This window comes from Oncorhynchus nerka, linkage group LG11 (genome assembly GCF_034236695.1).
Source record: "Oncorhynchus nerka isolate Pitt River linkage group LG11, Oner_Uvic_2.0, whole genome shotgun sequence".
Lineage (NCBI taxonomy): Eukaryota > Metazoa > Chordata > Actinopteri > Salmoniformes > Salmonidae > Oncorhynchus > Oncorhynchus nerka.
This window is the reverse complement of record NC_088406.1, coordinates 25342329-25358799: the sequence shown is the minus strand read 5'-3', so window position 1 is coordinate 25358799 and position 16471 is coordinate 25342329. Positions and strand designations below refer to the sequence as shown.

At 46.2% G+C, this 16471-nt stretch overlaps 1 long non-coding RNA gene and 1 pseudogene across 1 annotated transcript; one reads left to right on the top strand and one right to left on the bottom strand.

Moving 5' to 3' along the window:
* The first annotated feature begins 379 nt into the window (after positions 1-379).
* On the top strand, positions 380-1861 carry LOC115136616 (uncharacterized). Its single transcript, XR_003864680.2, has 3 exons — positions 380-576; positions 720-1083; positions 1232-1861. It is a non-coding gene; the product is annotated as an uncharacterized LOC115136616 (long non-coding RNA).
* Positions 1862-5780: 3919 nt separating this feature from the next.
* On the bottom strand, positions 5781-15912 carry LOC115137745 (2-acylglycerol O-acyltransferase 1-like; annotated as a pseudogene).
* Between the last annotated feature and the right edge of the window lie 559 nt (positions 15913-16471).

Here is a 16471-nt window from a genome sequence, read left to right as displayed (position 1 = left end):
TAGCAGGAGGAAAGAGCTGGTCGTGAATAGAGCCTGATATCAAATGATTTTCAACCAATTGTTCAATATTTCCCTGCACTATATGCCTATGCCAGAGTATGTGAGCGGAGCGTGCCCAATATGTCTGGAGCTCAGAGCAAGGTTCCGAAAGGCTGGCGCATTGGCCTTCTCGCCTGCTCCAATAGCACTCCAAAGTAGCGCTCACTTCATGAGCTCAGGGCATGCCTGGCCCAGCATGTATTTGTAGACTACTTTTGTGCTGCTATAGCCCCTTGCTTTAGCTACTGTCATGGAGGTCGCTAAATGTTTTCATAAAGAAACTGATAAAACACACAGGTGCAAAATCATGGTGACTTACAAACAGGGATGGAGCCAGAGGAGTGTCTGGGGTGGCACTGGACACCCCTGACATCTGATTGGCCACCCTGGGTGCCACCCCAAAATTCCATTCGCTACTGGCAGTTTGATGCTGATTGACATCTCATTTGCATCATCACCAGACCCCAGAGCAGTTCCCTACCTGAGGCTAGAGTCAGTGTGGTCAGACTTCACAAGGACCAAGTCTACCACCACCAGGTCAGAGCATCGAGATGATTTTGTCAGATTAAGCCTCACTTTAAAATGTTGGTTGTTGATTCATGTGTGTTCTTGTTTTGATGGCTGTGGCATTTTTATTGTGATTATACACTAATGGTTCTTATGTTATTTTAATGTAATAGATGTATCAAGGGATGACACAGAGACCTCTGACTCTGAGTAAGACAGTGAGCCAGAGCTGCCGGGAGAGGTCATCAAGCCCCTCCCAACTGCATCAAGGGATGACACAGAGACCTCTGACTCTGAGTAAGACAGTGAGCCAGAGCTGCCGGGAGAGGTCATCAAGCCCCTCCCAACTGCATCAAGGGATGACACAGAGACCTCTGACTCTGAGTAAGACAGTGAGCCAGAGCTGCCGGGAGAGGTCATCAAGCCCCTCCCAACTGCATCAAGGGATGACACAGAGACCTCTGGTTCGGAGCAAGACAGTGAGCCAGAGCTGCTAGTAGATATCATCAAGCCCCTCCCAACTGTATCAAGCACCAGGTATGCTATTCCAAAAGGACCCAATGGTAGGCCAGGACTATACCTTAAACTACACATTTTAGATAGCAGCTGTTAGTATCTAATCTTGTGGATCCATTAATTATACATTTCCATAGAGATATGACACATTATTTAACATGTATTTCAGACATTTCAAGATCCAGAGAAGAGGGTCCTGTACAGCCGTGTTTGAAATCATTTCCCAGAACTCAGCATGGTACTAGGAAAGGGGTTTTCAACAGCTCCTGGTATAAGGACAATTCATGGCTTTAATATTAAGTAAGTCAAGATTTGACTTAGTTTTACCTGTAGGCATTTTTCTCTGCCCAATACACCTGAATCTGTCTTCACATCACAGTCATGTTTCTCTGCCCAATAGACCTGAATCTGTCTTCACATCACAGTCATGTTTCTCTGCCCAATACACCTGAATCTGCCTTCACATCACAGTCATGTTTCTCTGCCCAATACACCTGAATCTGCCTTCACATCACAGTCATGTTTCTCTGCCCAATACACCTGAATCTGTCTTCACATCACAGTCATGTTTCTCTGCCCAATACACCTGAATCTGCCTTCACATCACAGTCATGTTTCTCTGCCCAATACACCTGCATCTGCCTTCACATCAGTCATGTTTCTCTGCCCAATAGACCTGAATCTGTCTTCACATCACAGTCATGTTTCTCTGCCCAATACACCTGAATCTGCCTTCACATCACAGTCATGTTTCTCTGCCCAATACACCTGCATCTGCCTTCACATCACAGTCATGTTTCTCTGCCCAATACACCTGCATCTGCCTTCACATCACAGTCATGTTTCTCTGCCCAATACACCTGCATCTGCCTTCACATCACAGTCATGTTTCTCTGCCCAATACACCTGAATCTGCCTTCACATCACAGTCATGTTTCTCTGCCCAGTACACCTGAATCTGCCTTCACATCACAGTCATGTTTCTCTGCCCAGTACACCTGAATCTGCCTTCACATCACAGTCATGTTTCTCTGCCCAATACACCTGAATCTGCCTTCACATCAGTCATGTTTCTCTGTTCAATACACCTGAATCTGCCTTCACATCACAGTCATGTTTCTCTGTTCAATACACCTGAATCTGCCTTCACATCACAGTCATGTTTCTCTGTTCAATACACCTGAATCTGCCTTCACATCACAGTCATGTTTCTCTGCCCAATACACCTGAATCTGCCTTCACATCAGTCATGTTTCTCTGTTCAATACACCTGAATCTGCCTTCACATCACAGTCATGTTTCTCTGCCCAATACACCTGCATCTGCCTTCACATCACAGTCATGTTTCTCTGCCCAATACACCTGAATCTGCCTTCACATCACAGTCATGTTTCTCTGCCCAATACACCTGCATCTGCCTTCACATCACAGTCATGTTTCTCTGCCCAGTACACCTGAATCTGCCTTCACATCACAGTCATGTTTCTCTGCCCAGTACACCTGAATCTGCCTTCACATCACAGTCATGTTTCTCTGCCCAATACACCTGAATCTGCCTTCACATCAGTCATGTTTCTCTGTTCAATACACCTGAATCTGCCTTCACATCACAGTCATGTTTCTCTGTTCAATACACCTGAATCTGCCTTCACATCACAGTCATGTTTCTCTGTTCAATACACCTGAATCTGCCTTCACATCACAGTCATGTTTCTCTGCCCAATACACCTGAATCTGCCTTCACATCAGTCATGTTTCTCTGTTCAATACACCTGAATCTGCCTTCACATCACAGTCATGTTTCTCTGTTCAATACACCTGAATCTGCCTTCACATCACAGTCATGTTTCTCTGTTCAATACACCTGAATCTGCCTTCACATCACAGTCATGTTTCTCTGCCCAATACACCTGAATCTGCCTTCACATCACAGTCATGTTTCTCTGTTCAATACACCTGAATCTGCCTTCACATCACAGTCAGGTTTTTGTAACTGGAAAAAGGCTCTGTTTAAAGATTCTGGGTTTAAGCTCCATTCGAAGGCAGAGCATCATATCCATGCTGTGTATGCTTGGAATCAGCATAAAAGGGCTATTGACAGCAACTTATCAATGTTAGATGTCATAAATGAGGACCGGAAATAGAAAGTGGAGGAAAACTGTGCTTATATTAAAACAATTGCAGATGTGCTTCTATTAACTATCACTCAAAGTATAGCGCAGACAGGTCATCGAGTGTCTTATGACTCTCACAACAAGGGTAATTTTTTGACAAACTTAGAAGAAATAGCAAAGCATGACCCTCTCATAAAGAAAAGGATGAATGCATGTGGCAATGCTAAGTACACAAGCCACCAAATCCAGGACAAAGTTCTTGAGGGCTTAGCTGAGATGGTACTGTAACGCCTGTCGTCGGAAGGAGTGGACCAAAGCGCAGCGTGAAAAGTGTTCATGATTTTTTTATTATCAAAAAACACTCGAACAAAGTAACAAAACGAAAGCGAACAGTTCTGTCATGTAACAGAGACTAAACAGAAAATAACTACCCACAAACACAGGTGGGAAAAGGGCTGCCTAAGTATGATTCCCAATCAGAGACAATGATAGACAGCTGCCTCTGATTGGGAACCATACGCGGACAAAAACAAAGAAATAGACAACACAGAATGCCCACCCCAAATCACACCCTGACCTAACCAAATAGAGAAATAAAATGGCCCTCTAAGGTCAGGGCGTGACAGGTACAAAGTCAAATAATAAGAGAAATAAAAGAAGATGAAGTTTTTAGTGTAATTGCAGATTAAAAAAAATATTTAAAGAAAAGATAACAAATGTCTTCAGTTGTGAGGTTACAACGGGGCCATCCACGAAAGCTTTTCACACTTTCAGTAAGCTGAAAGCTTATATGCAGAAGGTCTCACAAAAATGATAATTGATTGCCTTGAAAAACATGGTCTGGACTAAAGAAATAATCTTGTGGGGCAAAGCTATGACGGTGCATCTGTCATGAGCGGAAAGCATTCTGGTGTGTCTGCATGGATTAAAAACAGTGCAAGATTAGCATTTTATGTGCACTGGCATGCATATTGTTTTCATTTGGTTCTTGTCGATGCTGTAAAATCAGTGCCTGAGGCAGTTAACGTTTTTGCTCTCCTGCAGAAGCTTTATAACTTTGTATCTGGCTCATACATTCATCTCAAGTGGCTTGCAGCTCAGAAAGGGCTGTACCCACAGCAGCAGCCCAGTGAACTTATGGATGTAAGGTGGGCATGCAGGTACATAGCATGCCATAAGGATTCCAGCTGTTCTGAGAGTGCTTCAGGATATCACACTTGAAAATAGATCAGTGGAGGCAAGGGGCCTTCTTTCTCAAATAGATTTACAATTCATATGGGTTTTGGTTACCTTTTGTAAAGTGCTTGGTGATGCCAAATGTCTTTCTGACATGCTCCAATCAAGCTCTCTTGACCTAGCAAGGGCTGTGGATCTAGTAGGTGCCCTTACAGACACATTACAGGACTACAGAAGTGAGGGTTACATTGGAGAACTGTGGAAAGAGGTTGAAGAGTTTGCAGAGCACTGTGAAATAAGTGTACAACCAGTGTATAAAAGACAGCCTAAAACAAGCTTAAGATTTCACAACGCATTGATGAGGAGCACTGTAGGACAGACAAATAGTGACCAACGGGATGGTGAGAGCTTCCAAAGAGCTGTCTTTTATCAGGTGCTTGACAGTCTCACAGCTGAGCCGCAGATGCGTTTTCAGAGAAGATTTGCGAGATAATGCAAAGGCGTCCAGTCTCTCAACCCAAAGAGGACAACATTCTTCAATGAGGAGCCTCTGTTGGCCTTTGCTCAGACCTTTGAGTCAGATGTAGAGAACCTCAAACATGAGGTTCATCAAACCAAGCGGCTTCTTGATATGAGAGAGAAAAGTGGAAGGGACAGACCGTCTACTCTCCTGGACTTTTTTGTGTTTCTAGAACCTTATAAAGAGGTCTTCCATGAGATGTTTCGACTTAGTAAGATTTCTGTTGTTACACCAGTCAGCAGTGCTTCTTGCGAGAGAATCTTCTCAGCTTTATAACTGATTAAAAGTCACATTAGGACAACAATGGTTGATGACAGGTTAAGTTACTTCAAAATTACCAGTGTTGAGTCAAGGAGGGCATGCTCCCTCAACATGGATGAGTTTGTGAAACACTTTGCCAGTTCTCACCAGAACTGCAGAAATATGCTGTTTTTAAATCTACCTAGGATAATCTGGCACTTAGGTGGTCCCTCTGGTCATGATATAAACCTGCACTGTGTACTAGCTAGTACACTGACATTCTAAAATGGTAAATCCAGGGTATCAAGGGTATCATGTCACACATATTTAATTTGGTCTTGATTAGACCAATTCCAAAACTTTTCTTTGCTATTAGTTAACATAATATATATGAGCATTAATAGTAAGTTTGTAATATTGATGGACACCAAAATGATTTTTGAAGTCCGTTTCTGCTTGATACCTGGTATGTCAAATTGCAGTGTTTTGTAAATGTACTTTTTTGTAAATAAACTATGCAATTTATGTAACACACAAATGCTATCTTATCTCCTTGGTGCTTGAGCTTTATTTTCTTAAAATATTTAGGATGTTCAACACTTATAGATCCAGATGATATATTCATGAAAACAGAGTGACCCAAGTCTCTCCAGTGTGTGTGTGTGTGTGTGTGAGTGAGTGAAATTGAGCTGCAGTTCCGAGGTAGAGACCCTGACTATTTTAAATAATTCTAGTGAACAAACCCTTTTGGACCACACTATCTGTAAACATTGAAGAACTCCGGGTTAAGTGAATTATCACTTCTACCTCTAATCAGCAATCATATGACTCATTCATGCTCCTTAGATGCCAGGTTAGGGTTACACACTAATGTACTGTCATGGTCTATGGACACCCTGAAGTATCCTTGGACACCCCCTGGCCACCCCATGTAGAAAACTCTAGTTCCGCCACTGCTTGCAAAGATGAGGATCCAAGAGAAAGAGAGGGATTGAGGTGAATCATAGTGGAATCTGAAAAGACACGTATCCCGAAAGCATGATGGTGTACTTATTACTATGTGCACATGCTAAACTAAAATCAATTAATGAGCTGGGTAGCTAATTAAGTGTGTCATTGTAGCAAAGTATTTATAAACTAAAAATCAAATCTTAAACGTTTCTTTCATTTTGTTATATGATCTATACAATAGGCAATAATTGATTTTGGCCCAATAGGTCTGGCATATTCCAACTTTCAAGGAGCTTTCTGTTTTTTAATTGGGTTATTTTGCCTAAAAACATGTAGGCCTGCCTATATATATATTCTTTAAATCTGCCTCCCTGCCAGCCTAGCATAAGCAGCCAAAAGGGTGTTTAGCATTCCCAGTGGCTCTGCAAGCATGGAGAGGATATTCTCCACTGCTGACCTGCACCATCACATGAGCCTAAAGACATAGACTGGCCAAACTCCTTTCTAAAAATTAATTCAAAGCCACTGAGACTAAAAGTAAATCAGCCTATATGCCCAATTTATAGACTATAATGATTTAATACAACAAAATGTTTTTTAAATGCTGAGCACTTGGTAATGTCCCTGACTCCCTCCCAGCCTTGTGTGTTGCACTCGCAAATGCTTCACAATGTATTTCTTTGTACCCTATAGCCTTGACATAATTGAAATAAAATAGCCTAAATAATACATTTGCGTTCCTTCTTAGACTCTTTGTCTGGCTCCAGACCTATTTAGAGTGTTTACATGTTGTTTAACATGACATGTAGCCTATTTGAAATTATTCTTATATTCACCTTTTCATTAAAATACTCTTCATTCAAGTCATGTGGTTTGGTTTCAATACTTCAAAACCAAATGGTAGGTCTAGGTAGTCACAAAAATAGATGGGTGTTGGTTAAATTGTGATTTTAATGAACGTGAAAGGGTTTTTAGAGAGCGGGTGGAAAGGAGATGGAGCACCAGAGCAGTGCGCAATGAGCGGGATTTCCAACGCTCAACTCAGCTGACTTACTCTGGGCCTATGGTGACTGTATAAGAGAGCAAAGGATGAGAGCGATGGCCGTTTCATTGTGTATATGGGTGTTCACTGTACATGTGTGCAAGCATGCACGTGTCCATTTCCCATGTGTGCTTTTGTGTATGTTTGCACTATGTTTGTTTGAAAGTCTGTATCAGTGTGTATTGGTCAGGAGCTGGTTGAATGGTCCAATCCTACAGTGTAGTGCGATCTGACTTAATTTGGTCTGGTCAGGTGAAGATGAGGTGCTGGTGCTCTAGAATCCTGTACTCAGCCTTGTGCTGCTCAAACAGCTTAGCCAGCGCCTCCAGGTAACAGCCATGCAGCCTGTCTGCCTCAGCTGATGAGGGGCTCACGTTCCTCTCCACCACTATGGGCTCTCCCACTGAGAAAGAGATGGAGGGAGGAAGGGAAGGGAAGGGAAGGAGGGAAAGATGGGCCAAGGGTAGATGGAGAGAGAGAGATAGGCAGTTGAGAAAGAGAGAGTAAAAATACAGATGGGGTTCAGTGAGAGCAGAAAATGAAAGGCAGAGGAATTACAGAATGTTCAAATGTAGTCACTCAGAGGAGGAACAGGAGAGAAAGGGAGGGGAGAGATAAAAGAAGTGGAACAAAGGGCAAGACTGAGGACACATGAGTTTACAGCTCTAAGGTGATTTGATTGGCTGTAGCCCAGTGACCCTTCACTGTGGACGGCTCTGTTCCAGCTGGTCACGATGTCTTGGCTGACCCCAGCTGCTGCCACGGTTACAGTTACCCTTAACACAGTTAGCTATGAACCAGTTTACCAGTTTCCCATATATGTCGGCTGTTCTCCCTCTCCCCCAGTGAGCTTTTATTTTGGCATCTGGGTGATGACTAGCGAACTAGAAGATTTCCTTCAATCAGAGCACTGTGACTGCACATTGTTTCTGAATGTTGTTTGTAAATAGTTTAAGGAATATGTTTCCCCATAGACACAAATGGATCATATTTTAGTCTCTTATTCCTCGTCACCTCTCTCTTCCCATGACTTTCCACCCATATTGTCCCCCATCCCCCACTCACCAATGGTGTAGATGGGTTGTCTGAAGGGCATGAAGCCCAAGCTGTACTGGAAGACCCCCCGGGCGTGGAACAGAGGCAGGCTGAAGCCCAGGGTCTTCCTCATGCCCTCCTGGATGGTACGGACCAGGGAGCCCTTCGGGTTCTTCAGCTGATTATACAGATCATTCTCCCCAAAGGAGAACACTGGCACCAGATGAGCCCTGCACGCAGGACAAGGTGAGAGAACAACTCAGAATGTTTTACCAGCGGCATAATTCCACGCTTGACCGCAACCTCATAATTTGATGTTTGTGGTTGTTTGCAAAATCAATGTGTTTCAATTGTGATCTGATCCTTTTTTTTTTTTTTTGTAAATTGTAATGTAGAGCGGCTACCCATAATCCTTCTGACCTGAGTGTATCCTAATTCTGTTTTTAACAACTAAATGCCCAGTCAAATTAGTGATTCTTTCAAATCTCTGAGCGGAGGACATAAATCAGTTAATCATGCAGGTGTGTGTAGTGTAATATTACAGTGCTTTTCCTTTCATCTCAACACATGGGTCATTAAAAGCCCTGGGGTTAAGATTCATAGTTCACTTTATGGCCTACAGTACATTCAGTAATGGCCCTTATGGGGGAGATTTCAGTCAACATGAACATTTATAATACTTGATTTAAAACGAGATGGTTATAGATGATGAGTAGATTGACAGGAAATAAGGCAGGAAGGATGCATTTTTAAGTGTACAAGTGGACCCAGACAGAGACTCACCCACACCTGAGAGCAATCTTGACAAAGCCCTTCATGTTGAGGGCCTCCAGGATGAGGCTCCCAGGCCTGGCCTCCAGGGACTCTGCTGTCCCGCCAATCACTATGATTGACACGTTGCCCCCTCCCTTCTGGCTCAACACTTAAGACTCTTCTTGGAACAAGAAACAACCCCTTAGGGGAGGTACAGCACAGTATACTTAGAACAGATGTGTCCAGGAAAAAACTTTCACAGGGCAGAGTTTATTTGAAAAGACTTACAATATCCACAATATGAAGAAAGAATTGTTGACAAACTAATACTGCACTACAGTGTGCGACACAATGTTTGGACCTTGAAATGTAATGTTCGGGTCCTTCAAAATGCACTCCAGTATTTACCTAACCTTGAAAGCCCACTGATAGTGTTTAAATGAGAAAAACCAGAAGCATTGTGGTGGAATGCATCTGATGGCTATGGTTCATAAATACATCCCTAACAAGGTTCACCTGAGGACATAAGGTACTCCCCGAAGAATGGGAAGCCGAACCAGATGCTGAGGGTATGCAGATAAGGAGTCATTCCTGGATAGAGCTCTTGGAAACCTGTGTATTCTGTACAGAAATTGCCAAACGCTCCGGCTACCAGGATTCCGTGAGGATGGAACCCCATCAGGTAGTTCCTTTCTGGGTCTAGGTCACATGTCTTAATCAGCTGACCACAGACAAGACATGAACAGTGAGAGGACAATGGATAAGACATAAGGTTGAGTTCCTGCCTGACTAGATGCGCAGATGTTGCATTGCGTCAACCAATGGTCGTGTGCTATGTCATCGACTGTGCAGTCAGGCATCTGATGGTCATATAATGTGGTTAGCTGATATGTTAAATACCTATCCAGGCCTTGTAAGATCTGGCATACATCTGCAATGTAGTCGGGCAGGAACTCAACCTCAGAATGGGTGGATGTGACAGGGGCTGGGCCTTTAGCCATGGGATCACCATGATGTATTGGCCAATGACCACTTTACAATGGCTTTGACCTATTTGAGCTATTAATACACCAAAGGGCAGTGGATAAAGAGTAGGTTGGCAGTCGTGAGACTCTCATGTAGGCAGTCGTGAGACTCTCATGTAGGCAGTCGTGAGACTGTCATGTAGGCAGTCGTGAGACTGTCATGTAGGCAGTCATGAGACTGCCATGTAGGCAGTCATGAGACTGTCATGTAGGCAGTCATGAGACTCATGTAGGCAGTCATGAGACTCATGTAGGCAGTCATGAGACTGTCATGTAGGCAGTCATGAGACGTTTGAGACAAACGTCCTCAATTACATTTATCATTCAGTTAATAGGTGTTCGCATACAAATTGTGATATTATTAATTCAACATGGAATTCAATCAGTAATTCTGAGTGTCATTACATACAGGCTGAAGTCTAAATTATGTAAAGAATGGTGCAATAACCTATTACTGTTGATAATAATGAGGCTTGATATTAGTTGGCCTCCATGCATCATTAAATGCATAGGCTACACAACCAGAACACGTCATAAGCCTACTTACATGGATGGGGAAATAGTCTCCAAAGTGTTTCCACACGGTCCAGTGGCGTACCCAGTCAGACCTGCGGCCCCCAGCCTGAGGTGTGTCCCAGTCCAGGTAGAGCCACAGGGCATGCAGTGCAGCCACGTGCCAGTATCCATTCAACACGATCACAACGTACACACAAAAACAACACTGCGCTAGACAGACAGGACAAGATGGAAGTGAAGAAAAATATGGGCATCACATGAGTAAGCACTGATTTTAATTGACCCCAACCCTGGGCCACCATGGTTATGATTTTCTGAAGATGAGGAAGTGTGCAGAAGCCTACCTGTTACCTCCAAAGAGAAAGCAGAAGACCCATTGAAGAACTGCAGCTGTCTGTAAACTTCGGTTGAATGGGATATTCAACGGTGCAAGCTTTATCTTGACCATGTCTGCGGTTCCCACTCCCGGCTTCTAAAAGGTTCCGCAGTCTTGGGCACAGAGCCGGGGAAGGGTCACTATCTTATGCCCCTGTCCTTGTCAAAATCTTTTTAATACTCAGCAGCTTTAACAAGGCAGTCATCCAAGTTCGTGGCATTTTGGCGAGACTTCATGCGCAGGACTATTCAAGAAAAATACAAATGATAGGCTATACTCATTTTTGTGTGCCTGGTCTCTTGCCATACACTTGACTTTATCAACTTCCAAAACACTGCCCTAAATGGGCTGCTATATGATTGCGATATCAGGCTTTCGCCTACTCTTGTTTCTTTGTTTTAGCACCATCTTGTGGAAAACGTAAATTACAACCAAGGAGTTAAATTGAGTACACCCAGAGAAGAAGAGGAGAAGAGAGATTTTTTACCTTACCCAAACTGTCCACAAAAATAAATCACAAAGTGAGGAATTTTTGTATGGCGGTCAATGAGAGAGTTGAATTTGGTCTACAAAAATGTAATTGCCCATTTGATACATGAGGCATATTTGATCAAATAGAAGTTTTGTAATGGTTAGGTTGTTACGAATGCACTGATATGCATGGCATTTCGGCAACTTACCCAAAATGACTTTACATTGGGGTTGTGCCGGTTGTCATATAGATAGTTGGAGGACTCATCATGGATATTTTAGCATGGACATTGCCCTTGAGGGCTTCCACCATTTTAAAGTAGTCAAATGGGTGGGGATTCCTATGAGTTGAGCGCCATCAGCCAATGAAGAAGAAGAAAATCGACTACTTTAAAATGGATATAGCATCAATAGTGCGGCCCATGATGTCACAGATGCTATATGGGCACAGATACAAAGATGAGGGACACATATGGGACACATATTTACTTTGCCAAAGCAAGTGAAATAGATAAACAAAAGTGAAATTTACAATCAGAAATTAACTGTAAACATTACACTCACAAAAGTTTCAAAAGAGTAGGGACATTTCAAATGTCATATTATGGCTATATACAGTGTTGTAACAATGTGCAAATAGTTGAAGTCCAAAAAGGGAAAATAGATAAACCTAAATATGGATTGTATTTATAATTGTGTAGGTACTTCAGTTGTTGCCCTTTTTTGTGGGAACAGGTCACAAATATTGCTGCTGTGATGACACACTATGGTATTTCACATAATAGATATGGCAGTTCACCAAAATTGGATTTGTTTTCTAATTCTTTGTGGGTCTGTGTAATATGAGGGAAATATTTGTCTCTAATATGGTCATACATTTGGCTTGAGGTTAGGTAGTGTCTGAGCCCGGTGCCTCCCACCATTAGCTCTGACAAATTGAAAACCCTAGTCATTGACGACACCATTACCCGCAGTATTATACTTCAAAAGAATCAGCCAGTGATCATACATTGTATGATCCAGGGGGCAGGGCTACCGACATAAAGGTTCATCTGAAGATGGTGCTGGCTGTGGCTTAAACTGGCGAGTGTTGACTGTATCGGGATATTGTTATTCACATCGTCACCAACGATGTTTGGATTAAACCATCAGCAACATAGCTTCAGCATGTAACTTAGCTAGAAATATGTGTTGGCATCGAGTAATTGTCTCTGGCCCCCTCCCAGTTAAGGGGAGTGATGAGCTCTACAGCAGACTCAATCGCTGGTTTAAAAATGTTTTCTGAACCTCCCAAAAGATAGTGGAGGACTAAGCCTTGCCTGCTGAGGAGTGATGGATTGAGGGGGGCTCTCATCTTATCTATCAACGTAGACATGGCTCTAACGCTGTTAGCCAGCCTGCCCGCTTAGTGGTAATAAATTATCAATATGGACACTTACAACGCTGCCCATTGGTCCTCCTCTTCTTCCACCAACAATGGCCGTTACAGAATCACCCACCACCAAAGGATCAAGCAGCGTGGTAACGGGCAGCAGCAGCAGGAGCAGCGCTATAAGGAGGAATGGACATGGGAGGACACTCTGGACGGCAAGGGTTGCTACACATGGGAGGAGATCCTGGCTGGAAGGGATCGCCTCCCATGGGAACAGGTGGAGGCCGCCAGGAGAGCGGAGGCAGCAGGTAAAGGGAGCCAGCGCTTTGAGGGAACACGGCTGGCAAGGAAGCCCGAGAGGCAGCCCCAAAAATGTATTATGGGGGTGCACACGGGGAGGCACCGTGTTATGCCGTGAGGTGCACGGTGTCCCCGGTGCGCATGCATAGCCCGGTGCGGTACATAGCAGCGCCTCGTATCGGCCGGGCTAGATTGGGCATCGAGCCAGGTGCCATGAAGCCGGCTCAGCGCATCTGGTCTCCAGTGCGTCTCCTCGGGCCGGGGTACATGGCACCAGCCCTATGCATGGTGTCCCCGGTTCGCCAGCACAACCCAGTGCGGGCTATTCCACCTCGCCACACTGGCGTGGCTACGGGGAGCATTCAGACAGGTAGGGTTGGGCAGGCTTGGTGCTCGAGACCTCCAGTGCGCCTTCACGGTCCGGTCTATCCGGTGCCATCTTCACGCACCGTCTCCTTCCTACAGGTGCTCCCGCCTGTCAGGCGCTGCCAGAGTCTCCCTCCAGTCCTGATCTGCCGGAGTCTCCCGCCTGTCAGGCGCTGCCAGAGTCTCCCGCCTGTCAGGCGCTGCCGGAGTCTCCCGCCTGTCAGGCGCTGCCGGAGTCTCCCGCCAGTCCGGATCTGCCGGAGTCTCCCTCCAGTCCGGATCTGCCGGAGTCTCCCTCCAGTCCGGATCTGCCGGAGTCTCCCTCCAGTCCGGATCTGCCGGAGTCTCCCTCCAGTCCGGATCTGCCGGAGTCTCCCTCCAGTCCGGATCTGCCGGAGTCTCCCGTCTGTCCTGAGCTGCCGGAGTCTCCCGTCTGTCCTGAGCTGCCGGAGTCTCCCGTCTGTCCTGAGCTGCCGGAGTCTCCCGTCTGTCCTGAGCTGCCGGAGTCTCCCGTCTGTCCTGAGCTGCCGGAGTCTCCCGTCTGTCCTGAGCTGCCGGAGTCTCCCGTCTGTCCTGAGCTGCCGGGGTCTCCCGTCTGTCCTGAGCTGCCGGGGTCTCCCGTCTGTCCTGAGCTGCCGGGGTCTCCCGTCTGTCCTGAGCTGCCGGGGTCTCCGTCTGTCCTGAGCTGCCGGGGTCTCCCGTCTGTCCTGAGCTGCCGGGGTCTCCCGTCTGTCCTGAGCTGCCGGGGTCTCCCGTCTGTCCTGAGCTGCCGGGGTCTCCCGTCTGTCCTGAGCTGCCGGAGTCGCCCGTCTGTCCTGAGCTGCCGGTCTGTCCTGAGCTGCCGGAGTCGCCCGTCTGTCCTGAGCTGCCGGAGTCGCCCGTCTGTCCTGAGCTGCCGGGGTCTCCCGTCTGTCCTGAGCTGCCGGGGTCTCCCGTCTGTCCTGAGCTGCCGGGGTCTCCCGTCTGTCCTGAGCTGCCGGGGTCTCCCGTCTGTCCTGAGCTGCCGGGGTCTCCCGTCTGTCCTGAGCTGCCGGGGTCTCCCGTCTGTCCTGAGCTGCCGGAGTCGCCCGTCTGTCCTGAGCTGCCGGAGTCGCCCGTCTGTCCTGAGCTGCCGGAGTCGCCCGTCTGTCCTGAGCTGCCGGAGTCGCCCGTCTGTCCTGAGCTGCCGGAGTCGCCCGTCTGTCCTGAGCTGCCGGAGTCGCCCGTCTGTCCTGAGCTGCCGGAGTCGCCCGTCTGTCCTGAGCTGCCGGAGTCGCCCGTCTGTCCTGAGCTGCCGGAGTCGCCCGTCTGTCAGGAGCTGCCGGAGCCGTCCGTCAGCCAGGAGCTGCCGGAGCCGCCCGTCAGTCAGGAGCTGCCGGAATCGCCCTTCTCTCCGGAGCTGCCAGAGTCTCCCGCCTGTCCGGTGCTGCCAGAGTCTCCCGTCCATTTGGGACCTGTGGCTAGGGTCCTCAGTTCGAGGTCGGTGGCGAGGGTCGTCACTCTTAAGAGTCCACGGAGGCAGGCTAAGAGACGGACAAGGACTATGGTGGATTGGGGTCCACGTCCCGTGCCAGAGCCACCACCGCGGACAGACTGTTTCGGCTGTGGCTATGGAACACCGATCTGTTCCCAGGACATGCTACCCTGTCCCGGACCTGCTGTTTTTCAACCCTCTCTCTCCCTCCATCTCTTTCTCTACCGCACCTGCTGTCTCGACCTCTGAATGCTCAGCTATGAAAAGCCAACTGACATTTACTCCTGAAGTGCTGACCTGTTGCACCCTCTACAACTACTGAGATTATTATTTGTTATTTGACCCTACTGGTCATTTATGAACGTTTGAACATCTTGAAGAACGATCTTGCCTTTAATTAACAATGAGCCAAGTGGATAAGAGTGTTGGTCCAGTAACTTAAAGGGTTCTGGTTTGAATCCCAGAGCCGGCATGGTGGAAAAATCTGCATTCTGCCCTTGAGCAAGGCAGTTAAGCCCCAACAACAACTGCTCTCCAGGCATAGATATTGATTAAAGGAAAATTATTTTGGTATTTGTTCAATTAGTCAATTGTTGACATAGTCCCAAAATGTTCTACTTGTCAGCAATCACATTTTCAAGATATGTAACTTTCAAAATACAGAAATCATCCCTGTATGATGCAATTTACATCATATGATGCATAACGCAGCAACACATGATGCAAAATGCTCATACAGGGAGCCTGGTTCCTCTCTAGGTTTCTTCCTAGGTTGGTTCCTGCCTTTCTAGGGAGTTTTTCCTAGCCACAGTGCTTCTACATCTGCGTTGCTTGCTGTTTGGGATTTTAGGCTGGGTTTCTCTATCGCACTTTGCAAAATCTGCTGATGTAAAAAGGGCTTTATAAATACATTTGAAAGTTACATTTCTTAAAAACTTGTTTGCTGACAAGCGAAACATTTTGGGGCTATGTCAACAATGGACTAATGAAACAAATACCAAAAAATAGATTTGGGGTGAAGTTTTCCTTTAAGGCAGCCCCCACACCTATCCGATTCAGAGGGGTTGGGTTGATTGACGGACTACCAGGACGTGTACTCTGAGCATACGCTGACCAACTGGCAAGTATCTTCACTGACATTTTCAACCTCTCCCTGTCTAAGTCTGTAATACCAACATGTTTCAAGCAGACCACTATAGTCCTTGTGCCCAAGAAGACTAAGGTAACCTGACTAATTGACTACCGACACATAGCACTCACGTACGTAGCCAAGTGTTTTGAAAGGCTGGTCTTAGCTCAAATCAAGATCATTATCCCAGAATCCCTAGACCCACTCCAGTTTGCAAACCTCCCCAACAGATCTAGAGATGATGCCATCTCTATTGCACGCAACACTGGTCTTTCCCACTTGGACATAAGGAACACCTATGTGAGAATGCTATTCATTGACTACAGCTCAGCGTTCAACACCATAGTGTCCTCAAAGCTCATCACTAAGCTAAGGACCCTGGGACTTAACACCTCCCTCTGCAACTGGATCCTGGAGTTCCTGACGGGCCAACCCCCAGGTGGTAAGGGTAGGTAACAACACATCCGCCACGCTGATCATCAACATTGGGGCCCCTCAGGGGTGCGTGCTCAGTCCCCTCCTGTACTCCCTGTTCACTCATGACTGCATGGCCAGGCATGACTCCAACAC